Source organism: Mobula birostris, chromosome 4 (genome assembly GCF_030028105.1).
Source record: "Mobula birostris isolate sMobBir1 chromosome 4, sMobBir1.hap1, whole genome shotgun sequence".
In the NCBI taxonomy this organism is placed as follows: Eukaryota; Metazoa; Chordata; class Chondrichthyes; order Myliobatiformes; family Myliobatidae; genus Mobula; species Mobula birostris.
In genome coordinates, this window is record NC_092373.1 from 30,745,036 (window position 1) to 30,768,801 (window position 23,766).

Below are 23,766 nucleotides of genomic sequence, written 5' to 3' on the forward strand. Positions count from 1 at the left end.
AATGTGGTGGTGGACAACTTCCTTACATACTGCAGCCCAGTTGGTAATGCTCTCCCACAGAGCTGCTGGATAAGGATTTCCAGCAATAACAGAAGATCAGCAATAATTTTCTCAAACAGGACAGTGAACCAAGGCTCTGATGAGGTCTGGGACAGAGTTGTCCAAGAGAAGCTCAAACTGGGCGTTGGTGAGCAAATGATTTGTGAGCAACTTAATAGTAGGTTTATAGTGCCATCAATGACATACACCTTCCATTGACATAGTTGTAGACTGACCCTGCTGCTTTAGGCAGAGTGGATTTCTCCAGTTTTTTGTGGAACATGACGTACTTGGATAATTTTCTATGTTGCCAGGTAGTGTCACGATGGCGGGGTGCATTGGGAGCAAGGGTGGACCCAAATGCAAGACACATCTTGTGAGGTTACTTAGATTTAGTTCATTGTTTGATACCAGGAGAGCAAGGCAGGAGCAGGAAATAGTGAACTGGACAGGGACTCAGGACTACAACTAGGCTGGGACTAAGGGTCTGGGCTTGGATTCGGAATCGGCTCCCAGAACTAGAGGAGACATGAAGAGGCTAGGGTATGGACTCCGAACTAGAGACTGGGCAAGGACCCAGTACCTGGGTCTTGCCTTGGGCTCGGACCCCAGAACCAGACAAGGACATGACATGGGCTAGGGAGAGGAGGAACATGGGAACACAGAGCCTCGGTCTCGGGAAGCAGGTACATGGAACCATGGACACACACACAGAACACAGAGTCGGGACCCCTCCTTGGGTACAGGACATAGGGCCGGGACTCATGACCCTCCGCGGGGCAGCGGCAAGACGGCCTGACTTACCCCACGGAGGCGAGGACAAGACAAGACAGAACATGACCCCTGGCGGGGCAACGGCAAGACAACCTGACTTACCCCACGGAGGCGAGGTCAAGACGAGACAAGGCATGCCCCCCCATGGGGCAACAGCAAGACGGCCTGACTTACCCCATGGAGGCGAGGTCAAGACGAGACAAGACATGCCCCCCTGCGGGGCAACGGCAAGACAGCCTGACTTACCCCACGGAGGCGAGGACAAGACAAGACAGAACATGACCCCCCGCGGGGCAACGGCAAGACGACCTGACCTACCCCACGGAGGGAGGACAAGACAAGACAAGACCAACATGAATGAACACCAGACAGTACCTATCTAGCTCCGGTGATGGAACTGGATTGAAGTGCAGGCATGGGGCTGCAGACGAGGGCTAGAGGCGAGAGGGGCAGAGAAGGGATTCAGACAAGGGGGTAGGACAGGAATCACAGACCGCCAGGGCCAGGACTTGACTCAGAACTGGGAAGCCGCCAGGACCAGGACATGACTTGGTGCTTGAATGCCGCCGGAGCCAGGACTTGACTTGGATCCTCCGGGTAGTGCCGAGCTCTCAACTCGGCCCGGGAACAGTAGACAGCGGTTCTTGATTCCCTCTGGCGGGTTAACTGACGGACCCACCTCCGTGAGAAAACTTTGCAGGATCGCCTTGGCGAGGTAACTGGACAGGATTGCTTCGGTGAGAAAAGGCAAATTACCGGCACTCGCTTCGGGCGGAGACTAGGTTTGCTCTGGCCAAATGACATTGGCACGCCATACCTTGGTGACTTTGCAGATGCTCCCGCCCCGAACGGCTGAAAGCCGGAGACTAAAAACTACCGGTTCAGCCGAGCATTAATTGCCTCTAATCACCAAAGTCGAGGGACACAGGAAAACAGGGAATCAATGGTCCGGATCGTAACATAAACAAGGTAAATTTAAAGGGACCCTGATCCGGACCATGACAGGTAGATATGTTGAACGACATGCCCAGAGGCTCACATATGTCTGAATCGTCAGTTCTTAGTACAAACAGTCAGTACACAGTCCGGTTACTTTACTGAATCCAATACTCCCAGTATTCTGGAGACTTAAGAGGCTGCAAATGATAAATCTAGAGGAACCTACAGGAGGTGGAAGGAATTCAGTGGGTCAGGCAGCATCTGTGGAGGGAAGTGGACAGTCTAAGGTTTGGGCTTGTTGAGTATCTTTGTTACTCCTTAGGTTCATCTGATTTGAGTAAAATCTGCTGAAGACAAGCTTGTAAAACAACAGAGGTCCTGGCAATAAGCTGTACTAGATTTTCTATTCAGTATTCCTGGTTTAATATGTTCATCTTTAAATAAAATCTTACTCATAAGGAAATGCAAGTTGCTGAGGTAATTAGATGGGGCATTTTCTCATTGCTCTGTTGCAGTCAGTGCAGATGGATTGGAAAAGCTGTGACTCTGGCTGCCGTGTTTTATGTTGTCGAGCAGCATACAGCCAGAGGTAGTGTAATTACTCAAAGTCATATACGAAGTTCTCCCAAGAGATTGTCTATTCATAGGTCCTCAGGTGGCTGTAGAGGCCAATGCAGGATCCACATATTATGGCAGGGTGTGTTCCATTAATGGAGAACACCTCTGCATGACTTTGTTTAATGTGGGAAGGCTGATGCAGGGGCAGTCACCACATGGTCCTTGACATATTGGGACCAGGGTTTAGTAGCATAGAGTGCAAGAAAATGAGGGATCCTTCATTGCCGCGGCCTTATCTCCGCCTTCACTGCCATTGTGTTGTGTCTTCATCTTCCACCATCTCCATCACTGAGGTCTTGGTTGGATTGCCCTTTGTCTGGAACTTTCCCCTTCCAACTTTTCAGCCGTGGGTGATCCTACCCAGATGTCGAAACTCCAAGTGGCATCGCTCTTGGGCTGTCCAGAGTTCACGAGCTTCGCCACCATGACAAAGTGATAATGATCAGGGAAGAGCACTCAGCACACAAAGTGTACTCAGGCAATAGAATACCTGCCAGGACAGTAGCAACTATTGTGTCACAAACAAGAGAAAATCTGCAGATGCTGGAAATCCTAGCAACACTCACAAAATGCTAGAGGAACTCAACAGGACATCTATGGAAAAAAGTACAATCAACGTTTTGGGCCGAAACCCTTCGGCAGGACTGGCAGCAACTATTGTGTGGTAGTATTTCACCTGGATATGATATGCTGTCTTTGAAGACTCTCTGAGTATGATGGACATGTCCTTATTTCCCATTGAATATTGTCACTTTCAACAATACACTGCTGTCAGTCATTTATCACTGAGGTACCTTTTGGATGAGTAGATGCATTCTGAAAACAAGACTCATTGTTATCTGTTGCACACTTTGTGAGCTTTCAATAGGATTACAATAGACTGCTATCAGGTCTGAAGCTGCCCTGTCGGGTCTCCAGATATCAGTAAGGTGTCTCCTTAAACTAGAAGTCATAGGTTAAGGGTAAAAGTTGAAATGTTTAAGGGGAAAACGAAGGGAAACTTTTTAACTCAGAGGGTGGTAAGAGTGTAGAATGAGCAGCAGCAGCAGTGGTGGATGTGGGTTTGATTTCAGCACTTAATTAAGGTTGGTTAAGTATCTGGATGTGTGGGGTATGGAGGGCTATGGTGCAGGTGCAGGTTGGTGGGATGAGGCAAAATAATAGTTTGGCATGGTCTACATGGGCCAAAGAGTTTGTTCCCGTATTGTAGTGACTTGACTTGAAATGTTGAGTAAGCAAGTTTGTAGCACCCTGTGTTTCTACTTCCACAGAGAATGTTCTATGATAGCTGTTATTTGGAGCCTGGAGCTCCAATTTTTGTACAAGTATTAACAACATTAGGTGAACATCTCAGGGCCAATTGGTGCACAATCCATTTTGTAGGCTAATGGCAATAAAGGCACACAAGCTACCAACAAACATAAGTTGGTCAACTTCAAGGCCCACAACTAGATCTACGAAAATGCCATAACTCATTGAAATTAAAACAGGAAATTCTGGAAGCGTGTGTTAGATCAGACTGGAGGATAAAATCAGAGGCCCACGAGCCAGTGCTCAATAGGGGATTGAAGATAGAGAAGGTCAGTAACTTTAAACCCCAGGACATTATCATATCAGAGGTTTTGTCCTGGAATCAGCCCATAAGTGCTATTTCAAAGAAGACATGTCAAATTCTCTACTTTCTTAGAAGTTTGGGCACATTTGACATGTCCTCTACAGCTTTGACAAACTTCTATAGATTCACAGTGGAGAGTATCCTGACTGGTTACATCACAGCCTGCTGTGGAAAAACCAATATCTAAGATACAGCCCAGGTCTTCGCAGGAAATGCCTTCCCCACCAATAAGCACATCTACAAAGAGCTCTGCCACTAGAAAGCAGCATCCATCATCAAGGACCTCCACCATCCAGGCCATGGTCTTTTTCTCAGTGCTACTATCAAGAAGGAGGTACAGGAGCCTTAGGAAGGAGGTTCAGGAACAGTTCCCCTTCTACCACCAGACTCCTGAAACAGGATGGATGACTTCACTCACCACAACACCGAACTGATCACTGAACACAACCTATAGACTCATTTTCAAGAAATCTACAACTCATATTCTCACTATTGTTTGCTATATTTATTTATTTACATATTTATTATTTATTTGTTTGTTTGTTTTGCATGGTTTGTCTGCTTTTGCACATTGGTTACTTATCAGTCTTTGTATGTATTTTTTTCATTGATTTTATTGTATTTCTTTGTTCTGCATTGAATGCCTGCAAGAAAATTAATCTCAGGGTAGAATATGGTGACACTTATGTACTTTGATAATAAATTTTTTGAACTTTGGTCTGCAGTGAGAGGAACAGTTAGTGCTTGATTGGGACTGACTATTGTTGTCCTTTTATAATGTTGCTCCATTTTCTCTTGTAAGCAGAATATTCATGTTGATAGAAGCAGCTTTATATTAAGAGAAGGGAGGTAAGGAACAATTTTTGAATGTCCTTGGGCCTGTGATGCTATTTTATTGTACTGCTTTCAGAAGTGAGAAGTTCTTTGTCCAGAAGATAATCCCGAGGAAATTCAGGACCATTGTCTTTTCATAAAAATATACTGTTAAAGGCAATAATTAAAAAGAATGCAAATTGAATTGTTGTTTTAATATTTTGCCAAAGCCTGGATTACATTCATAAAGCTGGAAAGAAGAAATGGTTCATGTGTGACATCTGCAATAGTGACTGCAAGAGATTTCTCTTATTTAAAGATTTATCACCACCCTTTCCAGTACTGTTCTTGTCTTTCCTCTAGCTGCTTTGCAGTTTCCATAATAATGGCTATCCTACATATTGTCTGCCATGTAATAGGAAATGGAAAGATTCAGTAAAGGCTGTGGAATGAGACTAAATTCCAGCTGTAGTGTTGAAAACTTATCATCCAGAGAAAGATCCACCTCAAGACAGGTTGTTCCACAACAGTTACAACACTGCTCTCTACCTGTAAATGTAAAAAGTATCTTAATATCAAGGCAGTTATTCACACTCTAGCTTTGGAATTCAACTCTTTGGTCCATAGCAACACACACAAAATGCTGGAGGAACTCAGCAGGTGAGACAGCATCCATGGAAATGAACAAACAGTTGACATTTTGGGCTGAAACATTTCTTCAGGACTGGAAAGGAAGGGGGAAGATATGAAAACAAAAAAAGGTGGGGGGAGTGGAAGGAGGATAGCTTGGAAGTGATGGTAGCTCCTCACTGATGGTGGTAATGAGAAGAAGGCATGTCTTGGATGGCGAAGATCCTTGATGATGAATGCTACTTTCTTGAGGCGCTGCCTTTTGAAGATGTCCTTGATGATGAGGAAGGTTACGTCCATGAAGGAGCAGGCTGAGAACACAACCCTCTACAGCAAGGGCTCCCAATCTGGGGACCACGAACCCCTCAGTTAATGATAAGGGTCCACGGCATAAAAGGTTGAGAATCCCTCCTCCAGAGCCTTTTTCAATCCTGTACACTGCAGTCTCCGCACCGGTCTGTGATGTAATCAGTCAGAATGCACTCCACCGTAAATCTGTAGAAATCTGCTAGTCTTTGATGAAATACCAAACCAAATTTATGGGAGTATCAACACTTGAAGAGCTGAAGTGTAGAAATAAATAATGGTCTTCTGATGTTTCCTACATCATGTACAATTAATATGTCCCATAGCACATTCTTGCCCTTCTTGACCCAAAGAGATCAAACTTCTTCCTGAGATTATCTTTTAAGAACAAATTTAACGGGAAGGAGATAAGAGAGAGGTTTATCTATATTTGATAAATTGCACAATATTCTCACTCAGAAAAACCAGGACCATTGTTGTGCAACATCACACAGTCAGTTATTGGTTTCAGTACTTCAGAGTCCATCCTTTACAGAACATCCCTCAGGGGCCATTTCAGCTGTGTCAGGCTCCGAGATCAGAATAGCATTTTCTACAGCACTCTCCATCATCTCAGTTTCGGAAACTTTGCTGACATGTTTTTTATCTCTGTACTTGCTGACTTAATGAAAAGTTTCACTAACTGGACTTTGGGTTGGAAGCTGTTTGCCTGAGTTGATACTGGAATGGTTGGGAATTGGACCGGTAGATGAAAGAGAGAAGGGGCAGATGCTACAACGTAGATCAACCCAGTGGAACACGTTTTCAGAATGCCTTGCAGGATCTACCGGCAAGGATCCATCAGGTGAGACTTACCCTCACAGGCGGCCTTCCTGCAAGGTCACCAAGGGCTGGGAAGCCTGTTTCATCAGGCTGATATCTAGGACAGCTAGAAGGTAGGACTGAGACAGTTTATGGTGGGTATGGGAAGCAATATTGGAGTCCAGGGCAGTCTATATTGCAGAAGAGGTTGATTCCGTTCATTTGCAGGTTAAATTCTGTTGTTTTGACAATTGGAGACTTTGATCATGAGGGACTAAGGTCCATTCACCAAATGGGGGCTCTATTCCATATCCTACTTGTTGAAGGACCGAGTTTTCAGAAGAGACCCAAACTAAAGTAGCAAGCACTCTTCAGCCTCTCACACCTGTTTACCATTCAGTAAGGTCATGGCTGATCTGATCCTGGTCTCCATTCTTGCTTCTTACCTGTCCTCCATAATCCTTGACTCCTTTAACATCAAGCAATTGTGATGGCAGGGTTGAGAGCTGACACTGATTTGAACCAGTGGGCATGAGTGTTTGTCAAGAAGAGCCTGAACATAATTGGAGACAGTTGTCAGGAGTGCTTTATGACAGTTAGGGGATTAGAGAGTGAGTAGATAGAGATTCAAATCTGTTCTGATGTTCAGCAGAGAGAAAAGGCAGATCACAGGCAAGGGTCTACCTGATCATTTTTGAGTAATGCCAACAGGCACTGCAAAAAAAGCAGTGACCTCACACACTTGGCTTCCCTGCCTACTTACATTTAGCTTCCAAAGATGCAGGAAGTCCAGCCAATTGTAGTTAAAAGTGGAATGTCTGTCAAAATGAAAGTAGGCAGACTTGTAGTAACAACTCATGATCGTTGAACTGTGTCTATTAAAGCTAGAAGTAAATGGATGCACTCTCTGCTTCAGGCAATTAAACTCCGGCATGATCTAATACACTTTTTTTTTAGGTTAAGATATAGTTCACTATTCCTGTTTGCTAAAACATTGTTTTAATTCTGTTCTCTTACATTAGTACCAACATTAAGAAACTCGTATGCCATTATGGAGGTCAGGTAATTTATAACTAATTCTTAAGCTGATTAAAATTTGAAAGAATACATATTAGACACCAGTGTATAGACTTAGCTGACCCTCATCTAAAAGTTGTTATGCTGGAATTTAGCATTGTAGACTATTTTCTGCAGAAACCTTGATCTCCAGAGAGGTGAAGGGTGTGGAATCTGCATCCTCATGATGAGCAGGAGGGACTCAAATGAGTAGGGATAAGCAGGTGACCCATGCACATTAGGTACTTACCCTTCTGGTACTGTTAGGAGTATTTCTTCACAAGCACTCACTTCCCCCACCATAAATGGCTTTTCTCTCTCAGAGATCGAAAGGCTGCTCATAGCCACACGGGGCCAAACCAACAGTCTCCTCAGCTTTGAACAACACTTTTCTGAAATACTGTTTACAGTTCCCTCAAACCTTAGCCAATGACTCTCAATTTGTCACCCCCCCCCACCCCCGGACATGACACCCAGTGCAACACATGAGCCCCTCACCCTGATGATCCATCACTTCCCCAACCTTATGAACCCAATCTCCTTGATCTGAAATCACAAGTTCACTGATGCAAGGGTTTTCTCTCACCCAATAACTATTACAGTAACAACAGCAGCAAAAACAACCTAGTTACTATTTCTGAAGTACAATGTAGGCAATTACTCTATCATGCCATGCTCAGTGTCGTACACTTAACAGTGAACAAGTTGTTTCAACAACCATTACTTCCATTTTCCAGGACATCGGTTGTCAGTTGTAATTCTATTGTTATCCCAATCTCTTTCTCTGTTCTTAGAAACAACATTGTAACTGCCAGATCACTCACCTTAATCATACATTCTGCTCCTTTCTATAAACACTACCTAATATATTAGATAACTTGGAAAAAAATATTGGTTTTATTGAAGAATTCCAGATACTTAAGAAAATGTATGTCTTATTCAGCTGACATAGTTGAATGCCAGAATATGCCGAACATTTAATCAAAAGCTGGAAGTGCTAGAAATATTCAGCAAGTCAGGTAGCATCAGCAGAGTGTCAAAGTACAAATATGTCACCATACACTACCCTGAGATTTATTTTGCTGTAGTCATTTACAGGAAAATAAGGAAATACAATAGAATTTATGAAGAACTATACATATGTAGGTCCCCTACAGACAGAAACAGGTGAATTGATTATGGGGAGCAAGGACATGGCAGACCAATTAAATAACTACTTTGGTTCTGTCTTCACTAAGGAGGACATAAATAATCTTCCGGAAATAGTAGGGGACAGAGGGTCTACTGAGATGGAGGAACTGAGGGAAATGCATGTTAGTAAGGAAGTGGTGTTAGGTAAATTGAAGGGATTAAAGGCAGATAAATCCCCAGGGCCGGATGGTCTGCATCACAGAGTGCTTAAGGAAGTAGCCCAAGAAATAGTGGATGCATTAGTGATAAATTTTCAAAACTTTTTAGATTCTGGACTAGTTCCTGAGGATTGGAGGGTGTCTAATGTAACCTCACTTTTTAAAAAAGGAGGGAGAGAGAAACCGGGGAATTATAGACCAGTTAGCCTAACATCAGTGGTGGGGAAAATGCTAGAGTCAGTTATCAAAGATGTGATAACAGCACATTTGGAAAGCGGTGAAATCATCGGACGAAGTCAGCATGGATTTGTGAAAGGAAAATCAGGTCTGACAAATCTCATAGAATTTTTTGAGGATGTAACTAGTAGAGTGGATAGGGGAGAACCAGTGGATGTGGTATATTTGGATTTTCAAAAGGCTTTTGACAAGGTCCCACACAGGAGATTAGTGTGCAAACTTAAAGCACACGGTATTGGGGATAAGGTATTGATGTGGATAGAGAATTGGTTGGCAGACAGGAAGCAAAGAGTGGGAATAAACAGGAGCTTTTCAGAATGGCAGGCAGTGACTAGTGGGGTACCGCAAGGCTCAGTGCTGGGGCCCCAGTTGTTTACAATACATACTAATGACTTAGATGAGGGAATTAAATGCAGCATCTCCAAGTCTGCGGATGACATGAAGCTGGGCGGCAGTGTTAGCTGTGAGGAGGATGCTAAGAGGATGCAGGGTGACTTGGATAGGTTAGATGAATGGGCAAATTCATGGCAGATGCAATTTAATGTGGATAAATGTGAGGTTATCCACTTTGGTGGCAAAAACAGGAAAACAGATAATCATCTGAATGGTGGCCGATTAGGAAAAGGGGAGGTGCAACGAGACCCGGGTGTCATTATACACCAGTCATTGAAAGTGGGCATGCAGGTACAGCAGGCGGTGAAAAAGCTGAATGGTATGCTCACATTCATAGCAAGAGGATTCGAGTACAGGAGCAGGGAGGTACTACTGCAGTTGTACAAGGCCTTGGTGAGACCACACCTGGAGTATTGTGTGCAGTTCTGTTCCCCTAATCTGAGGAAAGACATTCTTACCATAGAGGGAGTACAAAGAAGGTTCACCAGATTGATTCCTGGGATGGCAAGACTTTCATATGATGAAAGACTGGATTGACTAGGCTTATACTCTCTGGAATTTAGAAGATTGAGGGGGGATCTTATTGAAACGTGTAAAATCCTAAAGGGATTGGACAGGTTAGATGCAGGAAGATCGTTCCCGATGTTGGGGAAGTCCAGAATGAAGGGTCACAGTTTGAGGATAAAGGGGAAGCCTTTTAGGACCGAGATTAGGAAAAACTTCTTCACACAGAGAGTGGTGAATCTGTGGAATTCTCTGCCACAGGAAACAGTTGAGGCCAGTTCATTGGCTATATTTAAGAGGGAGTTAGATATGGCCCTTGTGTCTAAAGGGATCGGGGGTATGGAGGGAAGGCTGGTACAGGGTTCTGAGTTGGATGATCAGCCATGATCATACTGAATGGCGGTGCAGGCTCGAAGGGCCGAATGGCCTACTCCTGCACCTATTTTCTATGTTTCTATAAGCAAAGACTGGCAAACAACCAATGTGTAAAGGAAGAAAAATTGGGCAAATAAAATAGGTAAATGTGTAGAAGAATCCTTGAAAGTGAGTCTGTAGGTCGTGGAACCAATTCAGAGTTGGGTTGAGTGAAGTTACCCATGCAGGAGTCTGATGGTTGTAGGGTGAAGGACAAAGAGACCAACGGCATTATCACTTCAGGCCATGAATCCAGAACCCTTAATCTGAAACACCAGTTCACTTTTATCATTTCATGTCAATGAACTGGAGAAATGAGAAAATGAGTGTGTTCAAAATTGTGAACAAAGGTGATAGGGAGGAGAGTAAGGTTGTCTAGATATCACAATGCTTTCAGAAGCTGTCTAGTTAATAGATAGAAGATGACATTTAAACAATGAACTAAAGGCAAATGAAATTGCTAGAATTGCGAGAGGCAGAGCATAACAGTGACTGGAAATCTAAATTAATCGAGAATGATGAAAATTACCACCAGATTAAAGACATTAGTACAAAAAGGAGAAGGTGTTAAGGCAGATGACCTTAAATCAGAACTGGACAATTTTTCTGCAGTTAGGAATAGCTGATTACCTAACATTGTTATATTTTATACTGAGTTTCAAGTGATGCAAGATTCCAGACAGAAGATGTGGGTGTTCCTTGAGCTTATTTTGATTATCACTGTAGCGAAGTATGAAGCCAAGGACAGAGAGGTCAAGTGGGGCTGGGAAAAAAATTAACAGGCGATTGGAACTTAGGGCAGCCACTACAGATGCTTTCACGTTTTTCACCCAATTTGTTTGGTTTCTCCAGTACAGAAGAGGCAACATCACAGGAGACAGTGATCTGAAACATTAGCTCCGTGACTCTATCCACAGTTGCTACCTGACCTTCAAGTCATTTCTTCTTCAGTTTCAGATTTCCAGTGACATCTTATGATTGAAACACATATTTAGTTATCCAGACCTTGCATTAATGTCTTAAACATCCTCCGAGCTTATGGAAGCTATAAGACTGCTGTAGCCATCTTTCAATCCTTCTTCCAATATCGCTGCGATTTCACAGGACGGTGGCAGTTTTACTATGATTGCTGTAGAGACAAGCAAAGCCAGTTCCATTCACATAAATGCAGAGCACGGGCGAAGACGGAGAGAAAGTGAGTCAAGGATGGAGATGATGAATTTCAGAGTCAGCAGGGAATGATGCTGATTCAGGTCATACAACAGCTGAAATACACTACCATTCCAACAAATCAAGGATGTAAATGAAAGGAATCCATTCAGCACTCCCAGACTACTTCCTTTGTTAGAAGTGTGGAGTAAAAATGTCGATGCAATTTTAATTCCAGTCTCCATCTTCTCAATGTGAAGTTGCTCTTTGCCTTAATTCATTATGAATGAGAATTGACAATTAAGAACAAGCAGAGAGGGGAGGCTTTCACTGAGTCGAAATATCAGCACACCATCCCAGGGTTCTGCCTAGGATTCTCCAGCATGGCGTTGGGAAATCTCTGTTCAGACCCTGCGCCACTTCCAATCTGTCCGGGGATCAAGGCTGCTGCTGAATCGTCGGCAACCAAATTGAGACTATGGAAACCAGGCAAGGTTGGCCTCCTGCATCCAGCCCAAAATATGGTTGTGTGCGTACTGTAGGAGGTGACTATCTCTGAGTACAGGATAACCAGTCTGTTATTTAACGTTTTAATTTTGACATAAACATACTAATGGAAATGAGCTGAATCCAGTTTATTTGCCTAATTTATACGTAGGCCAAATTTTTTACTCTCATTGACTTCAATGCAGAATTTTTCCCAAGAAGGCTGGTCAAGTTGAAGTCCAATAAAGACATTGAAAATTATCAACTTCCTCACCCTGCCCTCAAATTTACTTGGTCAATTTCCGACACCTCCCTTCTCTTTCTCGATCTCTCTGTCTCCATCTCTGGAGACAGTCTATCTACTGATATCTTTTATAAACCCACTGATTCTCACAGCTACCTGGACTATACCTCTTCTCATCCTGTCACATAAAAATACCATCCCATTCTTTCTGCCCTACCTGCTCTCAGGATGAGGCTTTTCATTCTAGAGTGAAAGAGATGTTCTCCTTCTTCAAAGTAGGGGCTTCCCTTCCTCCACTATCAGTGCTGCCCTCATCCTATCCTCCTGCGCCACACCAAGGATAGGGTTCCTCCTGTCCTCACTTACCACCCCGCTAGCCTCTGCATTCAGCACATAGTTCTCCGTGACTTCTGCCATCTCCAACAGGATCCCACCACCAAACACATCTTTCCCTCCCCCCTACTTTCTGCTTTCAGCAGGGTTCACTCCCTACACGAATTCCTTGTTCACTTGAACCTCCCCACTGATCTCCCTCCTGGCACTTATCCTTGCAGGTGGAAACAGTACCATTCCTGCCCCTACACCTCCTCACTCGCTACCAGGGCCCCAAACAGTCCTTCCAGGTGAGGTGACACTTCACCTGTGAGACTGTTGGGATCACCTACTGTATCTGGTGTTCCCAGTGTGGCCTCCTGTATATTGGTGAGACCCAACGTAAATGTGGGAGACTTCTTCGCCGAGCACCTATGTTCTGTCTGCCAGAAAAAGGGGATCTCCCGGTAGCCACCCGTTTCAATTCTACTTCCCATACCCATTCCCATTCTGACATGTCAGTCCATGGCCTCCTCTATTGCTGTGATGAGGCCACACTCAGGTTGGAGGTACAAAACCTCACATTCCATCCTGGTAGCTTCCAACCTAATGGCAAGGACACTCGTTCCGCAAACTTCCAGTAATTGTTCACCCCCCACCATTCCCCATTCCTGTTTACTTCTCTCTTTACTTGCCCATCACTTTCCTCTTGTTCTCCTCCTTCTTCCCTTTCTTCCATGGTCTTTTGTCCTCTTCTATCAGACTCCCCCTTCTCCAGCCCTGGATCTCTTTCACCAATCAACTTCCCAGCTCTTTACTTCAGCTCTCCCCCTCTCCAGGTTTCACCTATCACCTGCCACCATCTTTCTCTGACTTCTCATCTTCCCTTTCCAGTCGTGATGAAGGGTCTCAGACCGAAACGTCGACTGTTTACTGTTTTCCATGGATGCTGCCTGGCCTGCTGAGTTCCTCCGCATTTTGTGGGTGTTGCATTGAAAATTGTAATAGGTTTTGATTATATAAAGCAAATGACAGGTAAATAATAATAAGGATAATATGAAATTCAGCATGTACTGCAAAAAAGTGTGTATGTGCGTGTGTGTGTGTGTGTGTGTGTGTGTGTGTGTGTGTGTGGTTGTAGCTGAGTGAAGGAGCAAGAGAGAGAGAGAGCAAGAAGAAAAGATAAATGCATTAATAGTGAAATTAGTAAAAATTCTCATTTTCAAGGTATTTATTCGATAGTAATAGAAAATTACAGAAAAGTAACAGGTCTTTAGGCCCATCTAATCCATTGCAAACCATTTAATCTGCCTACTCCCATCGCCCTGCTCCTGGGACCACAGCCCTTCATACCACTACCATTCATGTACCTATCCAAACTTCCCTTAAATGTTGAAATTGAGTTTGTATGCACCACTTTTGCTAACATGTAATTCCAGACTCTCACCACTCTTTGAGTAAAGAAGTTTCCACTCATGTTCCCCTTAAACTTTTCACCTTTCACCCTTAACCCATGGCCTCTAGTTGTAGTCCCACCCAACCTTAGTTGAAAAAACCTGCTTGCATTTACACTATCTATACCACTCATAATTTTGTATACCTCTATCATATCTCCCCCCAATCTTCCACGTTTCAAGGAATAAAGTCTGAACCTGTTCAATCTTTCCTTATAACTCAGGTTCTCAAGTCCCGGCAAAATCCTTGTAAATTTCTCTGTACTCTTCCAACCTTATTTAGATCTTCCTGTAGGGAGGTAACCAAAACTGCACACAATACTCCAAATTAGGACTCACCAACATCTTATACAATTTCAACATATCATCCCATTTCCTGTACTCAATACATTGATTTATGAAGGCCAATGTGCCAAAACCTTTCTTTACAACCCTATCTACCTGTGATGCCACTTTCAATTAATTATAGACCTGTATTCCCAGATCCCTTTGCTCTAACACACTCTTTAGTACCCTACCATTCACTGTGTAAGACTTACCCTGGTTGGTCATACTGAAGTGCAACACTTTGCACTTCTTTGCATTAAATGCCATTTGCCATTTTTTCAGCCCATTCTTCAGGCTGGTCCAGATCCCACTGCAAGCTCTGACAGTCTTCCTGACTACCCACTACACCCCCATTTTTGGTGTCAGCCACAAATTTGATGATCCAGTTACTAAATTATTGTTGAGGTCATTGATATAGATGACAAACAACAATAGACCCAACACCAATCCCTGCAGCACACCACTAGTCACAGGCCTCCAGTCAGAGAGGGAGCCCTCTACTACCGCTCTCTTGTTTCTCCCACAAAGCCAATTTCTAATCCAATTTACTATCTCACCTTGAATGCTGAGCGACTGAACCTTCTTGACCAACCTTTCCATGTGGGACCTTGTCAAATGTCTTGCTAAAATCCACGTAGATAACATCCATTGCCTTGCCTTCATCAACTTTCCTGGTAACTTCTTCAAAAAACTCTATATGATTGGTTAGATACGACCTTCAATGCACAAAGCCATACTGGCTATCCCTAATCAGCCATGCCCATCCAAAAACTCATATATTCAGTCCCTCAGAATACCTTCCAATAACTTTCCCACTACTGATGTCAGGGTCACTAGCCTATAATTTCCTGGTTTATTTTTAGAGCCTTTCTTAAACAGTGGAACAACATTAGCTATCCTCCAATTCTCTGGTTCCTCACCTGTTGCTAAGAATGATATATCTGCTAGGGCCCCAGAAATTTCTGCACTTATCTCCCCGAGAGTCTGAGAGAACACCTTGTCAGGCTCTGGGGATTTATCCACCCTGATATGCCCCAGGATAGTAAACACCTTCTCTTCTGTAATCTGTACAGGGTACATGACCTTGCTGATATTTTGCCTTGCTTCTGTAGACTGTGCCCATTTCCTGAGTAAATACAGATGCAAAATAATTATTTAATTCCCTCATCTGTTTTGGCTCCATGCATAGATTACCATTCTGATCTCCCGAGGACCAGCTTTGTCCCTTACAATCCATTTGCTTGTAACACATCTCCAGAATCCCTTAGGATTGTCCTTCACCTTGTCTGCTAGGGTAACCTCATGCCTTCTTTCTGCCTTCCTGATTTCTTTCTTAAGTGTTTTCTTGCATTTCTTATACTCCATAAGCACCTCATTTCTTCCATTCTGCCTATACCTGCTGTGCACCTCCTTGTTTTCTTAACTGGGGCCTCAACATCTCTTGAACACCAAGGTTTCCAAAACCTGTTATCTTTATTCTGACAGGCACATGCAAGCTTTGTACTCTCAAAATTTCACTTTTGAAGGCCTCCCACCTACCAAGTACACCTTTGCCAGCAAACAGATGTCTCAAATCCACACTTGCCGGATCCTTTCTGATACCATCGAAATTGACCTTTCTTCAATTTAGATTCTCAACCCACAGATCAGCCCTATCTTTCTCCATATTTGCTTTGAAACTAATGACACAATGAATACGAAATGTAAAGTGTTCCCCTACATGAACTTCTGTCACCTGATTTGTGTGATCAAATATCACACACTCTCTTGTTGGGACTTCTACATTCTGATTAAGGAAACTTTCCTTAACACAATTGGCAAACTCTTTTTGATCTAGTCCTTTTACAGAATAGGAGTCCAATTCTATATGTTGAAAGTTAAAAATCACCTGCAATAACAACCTTGTGTTTCTTGCTACAGTCTGCAATCTCTCAACAAATTTGTTCTTCTAAATCCTGCAAACTGTAATATAGTCCTTTAATCTTTCTTATTCCTCTGTTCCAACTGTAACGCCTCACTAGATAAGTTCTCCAGTCTGCCCTGATTGAGCACTGCCATGACATTTTCCCAGATTAGTAATGCCTTTAGTTTCTCCCCCTCTGTTGCACCTAAAACAATGGAACTCCAGAATATTGAGCTGCCAACTGCCCTTCCTGCAACCAAGTCTCACTAATGACTACAACATCATAATTCCACGTGTTCATCCATGCCCTAAACTCATCTGCCTTTTCTTTGATACTTCTTGCATTGAAATATACGCAGCTCAGGACATTCGTCGCACCGTGCTCAACATTTAGATTCCTGACTTCGTCTGAGGTACTAACAACATCTGCCTCCACAACCTCTCCACCATCTATTCTGGCACTCTAGTTCCCATTTCCTTGCAACTCTAGATTAAATCTAACCCTGTGCAGCACTAGCAAACCATCCTACTAGGATATTAGTCCCCCTCCAGATCAGGTCCAAACTGTCTCTTCTGTGCTGGCCCCACTTTCCCTGGAAGAGATCTTCCTTAAATCTTTCCTAAAAACGTAAAACTGTTCTCGATAATCTCTCAAGGCGAAAAACAAAAACAAAACATATAAAACATCTAAACATAGCTAGTTGTATACTGTCACTCACTATAACCCCAACCGGTGTGCTTCATGGTTGTGTAGCGGCTATGTTACTGAAGCAACCAGTATCAAGAGACACGGACTATTGACCTGGATACTTGAGTTTGAATTTCACTTGGGAATTTGATTGTAAATCTGATCAAAAACCAGCGTTAATAATGATGCCAGGAAAGTACCTAACTGCCCTTAAGGGAAAGAAGCCTGTCTCTCTCACCAGCTCTGGTCTGTGTGTGTCCCCATATCCACAACAATATGGCAGATTTTTAGCTGTCCTCGAAAATGGTTTTGTAAATTACTCAATATACTGCAATTAGAGATTGGTAATAAGGCTACGGACACCAATATTCCATGGATTCCCATGGATGTCTCATAAATATATATAAATGTAAGCAGAAAGCAGAAATCAAAAAATCTTTAACCCAAATGTACAGTTTTAGGAAAATTGCTTCACACATACAGAGGATTGTAAAAACTGAATAATATTTCACTAGCAGATATAATGTGGAAGCAGAATGCACACTTGTATTTAATACTGGATAAATATTTCACAAGGAAGGAATGAAAGGGAACCAGGGTGCATTAGAGGAAAAGGCCTCAACGGCTGCCAGGATTGGCATGATTAGCAAAATGGCCTTTCACCAGGATTGCTTAGATGCCAACATTATGTGGTGAATTTTACTGATTACTGAAAAATCACAGTGGACTTCAGCAAATAACATTAGAATTCAGTAAAATATAAAGCCCCTGGCTTGTATTGTATCGAATTCTGCCTGCCCTTTTCACGTTTAATAGTACAGTTTTCTTGGTGCTGTCTAAGGTCTAAAATATTCTCCCCAGGACACTGAAGTCCATAAGCAATCAGCAGGAGTGATTATGGACAGAAGTAAAACCTTATCCTTTGACCCCTTGAGTTAGCAGAAGACTTTATCCACCAGTAGTAAAGCAAAAAGCTGCCCCAGGACATTGTGGAAATATAAAGCTGGGTGAACTGCTTATGCTGAAGCACAGTCAGTCATACAAACCATTCCTGGGATCCTTCATTCCCATTCCAGAGTAGATACAAAGATGACAGGTTGGATTGGATAATGCAAGGTGCTCTGCATTCACTTCATGCCACAGAGCAGGGCTTAAATCTAGAATCAAGTCCCAAATAGATTATTATGAGCTACATCAAGAATGCAACAGGACCAAATTAGGATTTGGTAAAATGTGGGGACTAGAAGCAGCCTATTTCCATGGGACTTTTCTTTGTATATACAGAGTATATTAAGGGTTAAATGCATTTTGTCAAAACAAAGAACTCATGCACTCCAGGTGAAATTTGTCAGTGTTTAGTGTTGTTTTCAGCAGTAGGCTGCTATCTGCTGGTCCAACTGAGAAATTACACAGTGCAGTGACACATTTAGGTGAGGCTGATCAGCTTGAGAAACAGCACAGCCAACGTGGAAACAAAGGAAAGCTATTCAGTCTCTGTGCATGTTCTGGAATTCATATAAACCACTGCGTGTATAATAGCTCGTAAGAGCCTCTATATTCTGTAATAAGTAACCCAATTTCTTACTCCCAAACACTACTGCAATCTACAAGATACAATTTACTCCATTGTCAGCTTCTTCATTAAGTATCTCCTGATCGAAACTTACCGGAGTTATTTTCCTCACACACAAGAATTTGTCTTCAAACTGCTTAGTGATGGACAGGTAAAGATGGATGTCCAAACTTACCATAAAAAAAAACAAAGTGACATTAAGGGAACAGAAAACTGAGAGCATGGGCTTTAAGAACAATTTTAAAAGGAATAAGAAACAAGGTGAAAGATTCTGCAGTTCAAGGACTGAAGCTTGTACACAGATAAGAGTAGAGAAACTAATGCTGTCCCATGAGCAGTCACACCTGCAGGGTCAGATCAGTTAATAAGGAACAGGCTGAATTTCACAATGTAATCTGTAAACGAGACAGAATATCATGAATTCAGTTCATTTGAACACTGAAGTCCATAGAATAAGACCATAAGACAAAGGAGCAGAAGTCAGCCATTCCGCCCGTCGAGTCTGCTCCGCCATTTTATCATGAGCTGATCCATTCTTCCATTTAGTCCCACTCCCCCGCCTTCTCACCATAACCTTTGGTGCCCTGGCTACTCAGATACCTATCAATCTCTGCTTTAAATACACCCAATGACTTGGCCTCCACTGCTGCCCGTGGCAACAAATTCCATAGATTCACCACCCTCTGGCTAAAAAATTTTCTTCGCATTTCTGTTCTGAATGGGTGCCCTTCAATCCTTAAGTCATGCCCTCTCGTACTAGACCCCCCCCATCATGGGAAACAACTTTGCCACATCCACTCTGTCCATGCCTTTTAACATTCGAAATGTTTCTATGAGGTCTCCCCTCATTCTTCTAAACTCCAAGGAATACAGTCCAAGAGCGGACAAACGCTCCTCATATGTTAACCCTCTCATTCCCAGAATCATTCTAGTGAATCTTCTCTGTACCCTCTCCAACATCAGCACATCCTTTCTTAAATAAGGAGACCAAAACTGCCCACAGTACTCCAAGTGAGGTCTCACCAGCACCTTATAGAGCCTCAACATTACATCCCTGCTCCTATACTCTATTCCTCTAGAAATGAATGCCAACATTGCATTCGCCTTCTTCACCACCGACTCAACCTGGAGGTTAACCTTAAGGGTATCCTGTACGAGGACTCCCAAGTCCCGTTGCATCTCAGAACTTTGAATTCTCTCCCCATTTAAATAATAGTCTGCTCATTTATTTCTTCTGCCAAAGTGCATAACCATACACTTTCCAACAATGTATTTCATTTGCCACTTCTTTGCCCATTCTTCCAATCTATCCAAGTCTCTCTGCAGACTCTCCGTTTCCTCAGCACTACCGGCCCCTCCACCTATCTTCGTATCGTCAGCAAACTTAGCCACAAAGCCATCTATTCCATAATCCAAATTGTTGATGTACAATGTAAAAAGAAACGGCCCCAACACGGACCCCTGTGGAAAACCACTGGTAACCGGCAGCCAACCAGAATAGGATCCCTTTATTCCCACTCTCTGCTTCCTGCCAATCAGCCAATGCTCTATCCACGTATGTAACTTTTCCATAATTATCTTATCTTGTTTAGTAGCCTCATGTGTGGCACCTTGTCAAAGGCCTTCTGAAAATCCAAATGTACAACATCCACTGCATCTCCCTTGTCTAGCCTACTTGTAATTTCCTCAAAAAATTGTAATAGGATTGTCAGGCAGGATTTGCCTTTAAAGAATCCATGCTGAGTTCTGCCTATCTTGTCATATGCCTCCAGGTACTCTGTAACCTCATCCTTAACAATCAACTCCAACAACTTCCCAACCACCAATGTCAAGCTAACAGGTCTATAAATTCTTTTTTGCTTCCTTGCTCTCTTCTTAAATAGCGGAGTGACATTTGCAATCTTCCAGTCCTCCGAAATCATGCCAGAATCTATCGACTTTTGAAAGAACATTGCTAATGCCTCCGCAATCTCCACAGCTACTTCCTTCAGAACACGAGGGTGCATTCCATCTGGTCCAGGGGATTTATCTACCTTTAGACCATTCAGCTTCCTGAGTACTTTCTCTGTCATAATTGTGACTGCGCACACTTCTCTTCTCTGCCACCCTTGAGTGTCTGGTATACTGCTGATGTCTTCCTCAGTGAAGACTGATGCAAAATACTCGTTCAGTTCCTCCGCCATATCCTTATCTCCCATTACAATTTCTCCAGCATCATTTTCTTCTTTTTTGGAATATACCTGTCTTGCACCTTCCTCACTTCTCGCATAAACTCCAGCCACTGCTGCTCTGCCGACCTTCCCGCCAGTGTCCCTTTCCAGTCAACTTTGGCCAGTTCCTCTCTCATGCCACTATAATTTCCTTTACTCCACTGAAATACCGATACATCAGATTTCGGCTTCCCTTTTTCAAATTTCATAGTGAACTCAATCATGTTATGATCACTGCCTCCTAAGGGTTCCTTCACCTCAATCTCTCCAATCACCTCCGGTTCATTACACAATACCCAATCCAGTACAGCCGATCCCCTAGTGGGCTCAACAACAAGCTGTTCTAAAAAGCCATCTCGCAGACATTCTACAAATTCTCTCTCTTGAGATCCAGTGCCGACCTGATTTTCCCAATCCACTTGCATGTTAAAATCCCCCACAATTATCATAACACTGCCCTTCTGACAAGCCTTTTCTATTTCCTGTTGTAATTTGTAGTCCACATCACTGCAGCTGTTTGGAGGCCTGTATATAACTGCCATCAGGGTCCTTTTACCCCTGCGATTTCTTAGCTCAACCCGTAAAGATTCTGCACCTTCCGATCCTATATCACTTCTTTCTAATGATTTAATATAATTTCTTACCAATAAAGTCACGCCTCCCCCTCTGACTACCTTCCTATCCTTCCGATCCTTGGACGTTCAGCTCCCAGAGACATGCATCCTTTAGCCACGTCTCAGTGATGGCCACAATATCATACCTGCCAATCTGTAGCTGTGCGACAAGATCATCCACCTTATTCCTTATGCTGCGTGCATTTAAGCATAAAACCTTAAGACCAGTATTTGGTACTTTTCGCTTTGATCTCACTGCAACTTTATTGCACTGCAACTCATCCCAATGGCTACAAATTTGCCCCGTCACCTGCCTGTCTTTTCTGACAGCTTTACTGCTCACTTTCTTAGATTTATTTCTGTTTTCCCCTTCCTACAATAATACACATTGTAATATATTTACAGGCTATCTCTCCTGTACCTAAAAACTAATACGTAAAAGTAAAATTTAGTGAATCAAATACTGTTCTCAAAGGATAAAAGTAACCATTCAGCATTGTTTCTCAAATGGATTCTTATATTGGAACTACATAATGTTCTGAAGACTTGTGAATCCATGACCTGCTAAAAGCAGACCACTGGGAACTTTTTCATTCTGACCTATTTCCATGGTTCTGCCACACACTTTAGGGAAGCTTAAACATGGAACTCTTTAATAATTTGTAGGTCAGATTTTAGAAGCCACCTCCTTTAAAAGCCTGTGTGCCAGAATATGTATGATGTTACTTGTGCTTTAATTAGGTCACCACTAACAATGTTGGAGTCTAAGGTATTCATTACACGAGGGACTCCTTGCAAAATAAGAGCTTTCTGACTCGTAGAAATTGGGACACAATTGACTGAGCAAATACAGACTGCTTCACTGAAGATCCCATTTTTTAAATAGAAAAAACAGCTTAGTTTGAACTTGGAGAATCTCAAAAAAATGCTATTTATGTGACACAGAAGTGGGCCTTTTGCACCCATTCAAACCAATCTACATCCCCCATTAAGTTCCCATCTACATTAATCCATGTTTTGCCCTTGCATCCCTATCAACTCCACTGTCCTCCTGCCCCCATTTCTTGACTAATATTTCTACTACATTTCTCTACCAAGGACAATTTATAGCACCCAATTAATGTGTCAACCAGCACATATTTTTGGCCAATGGGAAGAAACTGGAGCACTCAAGGGAAACACATATGGTTACCGGAAGAACATGCAAACTCTACAAAGACAGCATCCGAGTTTAGAGATGAACCTAGATTGCTGGAGTTATGAATAGCACCAACTGTTGTGCTTTGGTGCCACCCCTGTGAACCTTTAAATAGTTGTGCAAACCTGTATTTGTATGTGGCTATACATACTGAGGCAAATAGTGAATCAAATACTCAAAGGATAAAAGTAACCATTCAGCATTGTTTCTCAAATGGATTCTTATATTGGAACTACATAATGTTCTGAAGACTTGTGAATCCATGATCTGCTAAAAGGTCATGGTGTAGCGGTGTGCTACACACAGCGCTAGAATAACCACACGGTCGGTGAGTTAGAGTTGCGATGAAAGAGATTTATTCAGACTTCGCGGCCTGCTTTAAAGCCTTCCCATTCCCACCCTCCCTGGGGCGGGACTGCGGTGGGGAATGCATATTCCCAGATCCTTTCCGCGCGCGGGATTTTCCCCCTGCTGGTGAAGGTGGCCTGGCGCCCTTTTTGGGGCCGGCCCTCTGCCTGCGCGCGCTGTTGTGAGCCGGTTCGTGTGTGCCAGAAAGTGGGTCGCCACATAACCCCCCCCAGAACCTGCGATACCTCCCCCAATGTCCACAGTCTGGATTGGCCTCTGTTTGGGAGGTCTGCCCCTGCGCCGCGGTGCCTGAGCCTGGACCGGCTGCGCCAAGTCCACATGGGCCGGTTTGAGTCGGTCCACCGTGAAAACCTCCTCCCTCCCCCCAATGTCCAGCACGAACGTGGACCCGTTGTTCCTGATCACCTTAAACGGCCCCTCGTAGGGCCACTGTAGCGGTGCCCGGTGTCCGCCCCGTCGTACAAAAAGAAACTTACAGTTCTGCAGGTCTTTGGGTACGCAGGTCGGGCTCTGTCCGTGCTGTGAAGTGGGTATGGGGGCCAGGTTACCGAGCCTCTCCCGTAGTCTGTCCAGGACTGCTGTGGGTTCTTCCTCTTGCCCCCTTGGGGCTGGTATGAACTCTCCTGGGACGACCAGGGGTGCGCCGTACACCAACTCGGCCGACGAGGTGTGCAGATCCTCTTTGGGCGCCGTGCGGATTCCGAGCAGGACCCAGGGAAGTTCGTCCACCCAGTTAGGCCCCTCCAGGCGG